At 35.4% G+C, this 10,000-nt stretch overlaps 1 pseudogene; it reads right to left on the reverse strand.

Annotated features, from left to right (window-relative positions):
* Window positions 1–10,000, reverse strand: part of LOC136847583 (lachesin-like) — a 119,411-nt pseudogene that overhangs the window by 99,206 nt on the left and 10,205 nt on the right.

Consider the following 10,000-nt stretch of genomic DNA (forward strand, 5'->3'; position numbering starts at 1 on the left):
GAGGGAGCTGCTATAAGCTTAGGAGAGTCATTCAAAAGAAATAAGTCTTTTGTTAACGAAGACCCATTTGTTAACTTTTATATCATCAATATGTTTTTAAAAGATTTTAACTTTAGGACAAGTTCTGTCTTTCTCTTTCCTGATGCTGCTTCTATTTTGCCTCTCCCTGTCCAGGTAACCGCTGCCCCCCCAGGGGAGTCTGGTTACGGTACCCAAAATGCGCCTCCTGATGAAGGATCTCTTGCAACGCTACGTCAACCCGTAGGCAGATCGAGTAGAACTGCAGTCAGGAATATTAATAGCTGAGAGGAAATCACCTAGTTAGAGTAACTGCCGTCGTTCCTCATCACCTAGTCTATTTGGGAGCTAACTACCGGTATCAACAATCTTCAGTGACTTTTTATTTTGATTTTTAAGTTCACCTCTGTACATTTCATGTTAAATTCCTTATTGTGACTGAAGATGAACCCAAAGTAGGGTTCGAAAGCTTTTAATAATTTCACACGAAACTTAAAGTTACATTACTGTGGACTCCTTAGAACAAATAACAATGTTATTAACAGCAATAACAACAGTAACAGTGACAATAAAAATAGCAATCATAAAAACAATTGTGTTAGAAAATGATAAAAATTACGCGAAAACAATTTACGTAACCAAAGGTGAAGACGCGTTCTCTTTCTCTTTCTTTATAGACTTGGCATCATCTCGGGGAATAATGAAATTTGTTGGGACTCTGAGAATCTCGGCAGCTATGAAGCAACAACGACTAATATATATATATATATATATATATATATATATATATATATATATATATATATGTGTGTGTGTGTATGTGTGTGTGTGTGTGTGTATATATATATATATATATATATATATATATATATATATATATATATATATATATATATATATATCACGATGAAATTTGTGGATGTCATTATTATAAGTTTGTGAAACCAGGTTAAATTTATTATTTTAGCAGCATTCGTTGACGTTTTGTACGTTCAGTTATAAAGCTAATTATATTCATTTCTTATTGCCTCTAACCCCATTAGGGGAAATTTAACATAAAAAAGTTCATGATGATGATGGTTAATATCTAACAGGAACTGAACCTGTCGCTGAGGTGTATATAGCTCATAAATGCCAATTACCAAGCTGTATAACTAAATCCATGCGTCAAATTTATGGAAGTTTGTTGGGAGGGCTTGAATTCTTTGGTCTTAGATTGGGAGTGGTGGGGGAATTCTAGGGAGAAAAAAAAAAATGAATTTGAAAGCTAGGTGGGAAGAGACCTAAGGGAACACATGGAAATTACACGATGGAGAACAATCCACATGGAGTTCAAACAGACTAGGCTGCAAACCTTAATAATGGCCTACTTTAGCTCTACAACTGGTGCCTTGGAGACTAACCACTTACTACACTGAATTACCCTGATTGGCCCTGCACAAGGATATCATGAAGTTGCCTACTACTACTACACGGGGATAGTCTAATCGGATCCGCAAAAACCTAAAATAATGTGGGAACACGGTAATCAGGCCTGCAAAGGCCTAGCATAAAGTTACAGGATTTTTGTTTTCTTATCAGGCTTGCATAGGCCTAGCATAAAGTTACCTACTACATTGGGATATTCTGTCCTATCAGGCCTGATCAGGCCTAGTGCTACGAGTACCATTACCTACTACTTCAAGGTACCCTTACACTCAAGTGCTTATTTGATATGTGTAATGGTATAGGCCAGCATAGAACTAGTGTTAAAAACACCTCTTACCTACGACTTTGAGGTACCCAGACTGAGCCTGCATGGGTCTTGTGTTGATTTGACACATGTAGAAGCCCCGATCGCTCAGTCTCACTTGCTCGATGTAGAGGAACCAAGTTGTGTTGTCACTGCTGTGGACTTTGAGTCGGTAGTTTCTGATGATCATCGTGGTGCCGATGGCTAGCAAGGTCTGGGAGTCCTTCGTTACCCAGGCGATCTGGTGGTGAAGAAACGTGTTTCAGAAAAATCAAAATCACCCAAGTAATCATGTCTATTAATAAAGCTCTATGGATGTTTTGTTACACGCAAATATTATTGACAGGAATGACGGAAATAGAAAGGAAGCGGCAGGATAATAACTTGGGGAAAAAAGAAGAAAATATTTGTTTCAAAAGACAAACAATTTCGGTTTTCACATATATATTAATATTCTTAGAGATATTGATGCAAAAATTAAGATGTCACCAATCGATCCATTTCCAAAAGTTGATAACCGATACTGGTTATATTTAGACATACGCATAACGCATGTTTAACTAACTGTTATTATCACTTTGCATTCTGAGCATTCGGGAGCTGGTTCATGTGGGCTGCTCATAGTGTCCATGTGTCAGACGAATATGACCTATTTGGAGACGTGTCAGATTTCCTTGCACATGTCTCTTTGGTATGATGAACTCCATTTTTTAACTCCTGGTTTTATTTGTTTCAACTTACTATTTTCAGGTTCTTCATTCCATTTATTTTGCTACTTGTTTATAATGCCTACTTTTATGTGTGTTATATAATCGTTAACGGGGATAGTTACATTCGATCTTGTCATAAGGGCTGCTTCTTTAGCTGCTTTATCGGCATCTTCATTTCCCATAACCCCTACATGGGCAAGGATCCAACATATTTCTATATTTTTCCCATTATTATATAACTTATTATGGAAAAATAACTTTATTTGTTGAACAATGCTATTTTTATGTTTGTAACTCTGAATGGCTTCGACGTCGCTATAGGAAGCAGTTAGGTACCTGTAATGCTATTTTAGATTTGACATGCCATGTGCATGAAAACCTAGATAAGGCTTTTGAGTGTAGAGTAATTCAGATCGATTTTAGTGCTGCTTTAGACTTACAAATCACAAGGCACTTATTTATAAACTTCAGAATCTTGGAGTGGGCGGATATGTTTTAGGATTACTTCAAGATTTCGTTACAGGTAGGCAGCAGCGAGCTGCTGATGATGGGATCTTTAGTGAAACAAGACCTATCGTGTCCGGAGTTTCACAGGGTAGTGTTCTTGGTCCTCTATTATTTTTGGTGTATACAATCGATATGGTTGTTGGCCTGGGAAAAAAAAAATTTTCCGTATGCCGATCATGCGGCACTTGTGGGTGTAGTAAAGTCTCCACTTATGAGAAATGAAGCTGCCCTCAGCCTCAATCGAGATATGGACCGGATCAGTGAATGGTGTAGTCAGTGGGGTATAAGGCTGAACTCTAGTAAAACGAAAACACTACTGATTAGCAGATCTCGTACGGATTTTCCATTCCATCCTCCCCTTCAGGCGGATGGGACTTTGCTGAATGAGTCTGAAGCTTTAAATATTCTAGGTGTAAATTTTGACTCACATCTTACTTTTGAGAAACATCTTATGAAAGTTGCAGCAAATGCCGCACGAAAGTTAGGTAATGTTCGTAAGGCCTCATATATTTACAACAGTGATAAAATCAATGCACCTGTTTTAGGTCATTTGTGCTTCCTTTACTAGAATACTGTTCTTCGGTATGGATGTCTGCTTCTGCCAGAGATTTATCTCTTTTAGATAAAGTGGTTCGTGATGGTAGGTTTCTGTTTCCTGATCTTAGCAGTTATGACTTGGAACATTGACGGATGGTCTCTTGTTTGTTAACTTTTTCATAAGCTGCATTTTAACAGACCTTTCACATTCACAATTGATCCCTGATCCCCTTTTCCTGCCGAGAGCAACCAGATTAGCTGAACAGCAACAACAATATGCAGTAAATGTGACTCGCTACCGAACTTCGCAGTTCCAGAGGTCCTTTGTTCCTCACACCGTTGGACTGTGGAACAGTCTCCCTGAGGAGTCGTGCAACTGGAACTTCTAAAGTTCAAGCGAAGATGCAATGCATCACTACCCTAATGTTATTCTCCTTGCATTTTAATGCATTTTTATCTATTTATTAATTGATTTTTGTCTTTTTAATAAGTGAGATCTCTTCCCTCTGTATTTCCCTTTACCGTCTCTTATTTCCTAATGAGCACCCTATTCTTTGGAAGCTCGAATTTCAAGACAATGGCCCCTGTGGACTTTCTCCATATCAATAGGGCTCATCTTCTGAATAAAAATAATAATAATAATAATAATAATAATAATAATAATAATAATAATAATAATAATAATAATAATAATAATATGATCCAAAGCACAAATAACTTGAGCATTTAAAACATCAATATTATTGTTTCAATACTTTGGTGATCTAGGCGATGAATATAGTAGGCTTCATAGATAATACTGATTCACAAATTTACTGACATGCAAAAATCACGTCTAAAATAGTTGATCGTCTAGGAACATCGTAAACCCAGTTTTATATAATACTAATAATGGATAATCGTACCGGAACCAGATTTATCAGTTGCTAACAATTTACATCATATATTCCGCACATGCTAAGGTAATGAAAAATTATTGAGCTGCATATATGTCAGAGTCACATACTTTCATTTAAGAACTTTCCAAACATAGTCCACTTATGCTTAGGTACAGAGGAATTTAGTTACTTGTGTGTCAATATCATGTGCTTTGGGAAAATCCTTGATCATATTAGACGTATACAAGCCTCTGGAAAGTGTCTATTCCATTCAATCTCCCGTTAAGGTTTTGAAAAAGTTTTCTTCCTCCGTTTTCCTGTACAACTTCCATTACTGAAGAGTTCTAAGCTTTTCTGAGAGTTCTGTGACAAGGCAAGTTTAATCTTACAAAAACATCAACAACAAAAATACCTCTTCGTCGTCTATTTTGATTTATGGCTTGTGAATCAGGGGCACTGTTCTTAAAGTATGCAAAAGGCTGTCGATAATTATGTCACAAGAATGTTTACACTTATATCGGTCAAAAACCCGGACGCTGGGGAGAATTAGGCATACCTTTAACGTACTGACATTGTATAACTGGAAAGTGCAATTAATTATTGCAATAAATTTTAGTGGTCTGCTGCAAGCGGCAATGGCTCGTAATGAGGCTCACACAGCAGAAAAGTCTGAGTAAGCATAAAACCGCCACGTAAACGAGCTTAGGACCAAGATTATAGAATTCATTTACCTTTGGGATGCGGACAAATATTCAAGATTCACTCAATTACTCATTATTCACTTACTTATTCACGCGTGACCTATTGCATACTTTCTACGCGACCGAACCAAAGACTGAAACCTAAAACTACGACAAAATGAACCAGGACTGTAAATGAAAGTTGCTGTATTTCAGTCCTTACCCTAAAGAAGTATTTACATGAGATTGAGCTGACATTTATTATATATTCCAGTGTTTTATCTACACAAGTAACACCCGGTAGCTTCCAGATATGTAAATGTATGGTTTTCTTTGATAAGCTTTTTGGCTCCCCCTAGACTCAGTTTCTTTCTCTCTGCCAACACGCATACATATATATCTTTTCGACATTAAGCCGTTGACCACAGTACCGAATCGTATATAAACCCCCTCGCAGAAAACTTTCACCACACTATGGTACGTGTCATTTCCTTGTACGTACTTGAAAGGTTTTCATTTTGAACTTAAGTTGTACTTTAACCTACACTTTTACTTTTATTTTTCGATATTTTTCTCTCATTCCCCCTTGTGAGGATAAAACATAGACTTGCCCTTTTCAAATGCATTTGTTGTTTATATAAGTGGCCTAAGATTTGGAAGTTTCTGTACACGTTCATCCATGAATCAGCGACTGAAATATGAACGTGGCAGTGACAATTGACTTGTTTGCTCCGGAGCACCATATATATATATATATATATATATATATATATATATATATATATATATATATATATATATATATATATATATTACATATATATATTTATAAATATATATATTATATACTGCATATATGTATATATACATATACCAATACTATATATATATATATATATATATATATATATATATATATATATATATATATATATATTATATATATAATATAACGTATATATTACACACACACACACATATATACTGTATATATATACATACACACACACGCACACACACAAACATATATATATATATATATATATATATATATCATGTATATTGCGAATTCTTGTGCACATAAGTCTGTTACATTTATATATATATAATTTATATATCATATATGTGTGTGTGCGTGCGTGTTTATAATCACTCCTACACGCGATTTTATATCCAACACCAACGGGAGGAAATGAAACACGGTTGTACATCCTGACCGGTGTTGGCTTTATTGCTAACTAAGCCATCTTTAGAGGACTGATGCAAAGTGGTAGAAATTCAAAATATATATACTAGCAGGACAGTACATACGAACTGTCCTGCTACCGTATATATTATGAATTTCTGCCACTCTGTATCAGTCCTCTGAAAAGATGGCAACATTAGTAATAAAGCCAACACACACACACACACACACACACACACACACACACACACACACACACACACACATATATATATATATATATATCTATATATATATATATATATATATATATATATATATATATATATATATATATATATACATATACTGTATATATATAAATGTAAAAGACTCATGTGCACAAGAAATCGCAATATACGGTACTGGTATTTACCGACAAAATAGAATAGACACTCAGTGTTACTGCGTATCAATGCCAGAGTAATTTCGTTAATAAAACGGAAAGTCCTACTTCTGAGGGACTAGATTCCTATTCTGACAAAACATCCCAATGACGCTTCGTCACTATTTCGAGGTTTAAATACCGAGTCCGCTTCGCGATTTCTATAACATTTTTGAAGCATGGTATTTCATTAATGCACATTAGCTTCGACAGACCACTGAGTCTCCCTTCTAGGCCTTATAAAGTTTACCCAAAGGATTATGAGCGGTTAAAATCGGAGCAAGAAACCAGAGGATCACTTAAAAAATAAAGGGTTAAAATAAAACGAAGACACTGAAGGATTTATTGATAAATGAGAGGTCGGAATGAAATTAAGACACCGAAAGATTGCTTAATAAATAAAGAGTTACAATAAAAGCAAGACGCCGAAGAACTACTTGATAAATGGATGGTTAAAATGGGAGCCAAAAATATAAATTGATAAATAAAGAGTTAAAATGGGAGAAGTAGGTAGTATCTTGATGAAGGTGGAAAATCAGGTGGCAAGACACCAGCGTGTGGTGGGACATTACGAGCGACATCAGCCCTTAATAAAGTGTCATTTTACACATCTCTTAATTTATCTAACTATTTATTAGTTTTATTTATCTTTAGTTATTTGTTATGTTCGTTTCATTTTCGATTTTTATCTTCGTATATGAATATTCTATCCTCCGGAAGCCTTTTTTTTTAATAATAATAATTAATAATAATAATAATAATAATAAATAATAATAATAATAATAAGTAATAATAATAATAATAATAATAAAATAATCTCATGGAATGAGATCCCCCTCAAATTGTTCAATGCTTTACAAAGAAATCGTGCATCACAGACACAAGAAAGATGAATCTAACCCCTTCAGACGCCCTTAAGAAGCTGAGCTGAGGGTAGCTCTCAACCATGCATTGTTACGACGATGACAAACCTGTAAAAGCGTCTGCGCTATCTCTAAAAAGGCGTTCCTATATAATCACTGTTCCCCTTCAACACACGTCAAAGCTCGACCACCAAAGTTTCATCAATGAGGTCGAGATACTGGACACCGCCCGAGAGAAGAAAAGCCTCCGGCTTCTGCAGGCTTTACAGTACACACACACACACACACAAATTTATACACACACACACACACACACACACACACACACATATATATATATATATATATATATATATATATATATATATATATATATATATATATATATAAATTTCTATGAATACTATAAAAGCAGTGGATCTTCTTTACATCATTTTCAAAAGGAGGAAAAACAGGTAAATTCCTTTGGCGCCAGCTTCCGCATCCCGAAATACTCTACTTCCAGTCACGCCTCTACCCCGAGCAGCTACAAGTGACCTACCTGGCACCAGCAACAACGTCATACGAGAAACAGCAACCAAGGAGAGGCATAGGTTAACACAACGGCCGTGACCTTCAAGAGCAGCAAGCGGGTAATCATAATTCAGAACGGAAAGCACTACCACCCAGACAAAACAATCGTAGTGAATAGGTACTGTACCTTTACATTCCTACAACCGGGAGAGATGAATATCAGTGAAATTGTTATAACACCCAGCAGAAACAGTAATTACAACACGTAACAGTATTAATAATAAAAGGATATTGTAATCAGAAGTTGAAGTGTTACATTTTGAAGTGCAATGTTGCAGTCTTTCTTCACTCAAACAGTCCATTTTTCGTTTCATTCCCGTTGTTTTCTAATCTTTGTAAAAACAAAGATTAGAAGATAATCTATAGGTTTCTTCACATTTTAGTCTGAAGATATGTTGGCGATGTATGTGGGTTTGGGATATGGATGAAATGGGCATGCCTGCAATATAGATAACATGTAAGGGCCAAGAAGAGGAATACCTAAGATGGATTCAAATACAAAATTCACAAGTACATCCAGAATACACATAACATAGAGAGGGTGAGTAAGAGTGAATGCTGTTGGCATAAAGGGGATCGAGGTATAGATTGAGTAAAATCACAGACAGATGGTCCAAGAAAGTGGATTAGAATCTAAACAAATCATGAAGTCCTGCAATCGACTGATTCGATATTACTATTTCACTATCGTCATTATCATCACACCCTCACTTACCACCATTATTATCATCACTATCACTTTTGCTGTTTCGTGTAGATATTTTTTGTTTTGTTTACGTAACTGCTATCTTTTATTGCAGTATTCTAATGATCATTAGATATATATTTTTTTTTTGGGGGGGGAATATTATATGAATATTTCTCCTGTATGCTGTGTACACGTTTTGCTGATTTTTTTTTTTACAAATAACACAATACGAATTACAGTATTGTTATATAAAATAAGAAAACTGGATTTCTCCTGCCAAGTTCTGAGTAATACCAAATTGTAAATGTTTATTTAATGTTGTAATTTAGGATTCTTTCAGAGTAAAATAATACTCCACTAAATAATGAAGTAGTTTAAATTGTGGTGACTTTATCTAATAGTTATTTATCTACTCTCTCTCTCTCCCTCTCTTCTTTCCTAATGTGTTAATATAGTTTCGTTAGGTATCGCAGCACCCTTAAGAAATCCTGCAGATAAATCTCTGGAGGTATTCGAACCGATGGCTGAGAACGTAGACTTAGAGCCTTGATGCCAACTCTTACTGTGGGCATTTTGATCTTCATGACAACTATAAGGTATAACTGGAAATATAACTGGCCTTTCCTGATGGAACAATCGAGGGTCGAAGGGAGCACCTCCAAAAATAAACGTGAAAGTTAAAAGATGATAAGATACAAACCTGGATACCGGCAAAGAAGCAATATGATTTTCTTTATTCCATTTGGTTCAATGACTTAGCACAGAGTCACAAACATAACTAATGTGTAGGTCAAAGACTTTTTTCTTCTTTTCCATGAAGCCATGGCTAGATATGGACAACTGGATTGTGTTACTTCAATCTAACCAACTGTGAAATCAGCCTTTCTTTTTGATGACGTTTGGATAATAAAGTTGCAAAGAATTATATGATAGCATTTTATAACAGTTTTGGATCAAAGACTTAGTCTAAAATCAGACGTTAGGTATGGATGTTTTTTTTTCTCCGGTGAGGTAGATCAGCAATTTCGCCAGTGGAAGCATACATATGACAAGATTGGCTCTGTACATTTCTATGTTTTGTGTTATATCTTGAATTTCGGTCACCACAAAGATCTTCTACACCTCGATTTTCTCCCCACGTTTTCGATACGTTTTCCACTGAAAATCTTGAATCCAAAATACGAAATACATGAAAAAATAAGTC

Source organism: Macrobrachium rosenbergii, chromosome 17, assembly GCF_040412425.1.
Source record: "Macrobrachium rosenbergii isolate ZJJX-2024 chromosome 17, ASM4041242v1, whole genome shotgun sequence".
NCBI classification, from domain to species: domain Eukaryota; kingdom Metazoa; phylum Arthropoda; class Malacostraca; order Decapoda; family Palaemonidae; genus Macrobrachium; species Macrobrachium rosenbergii.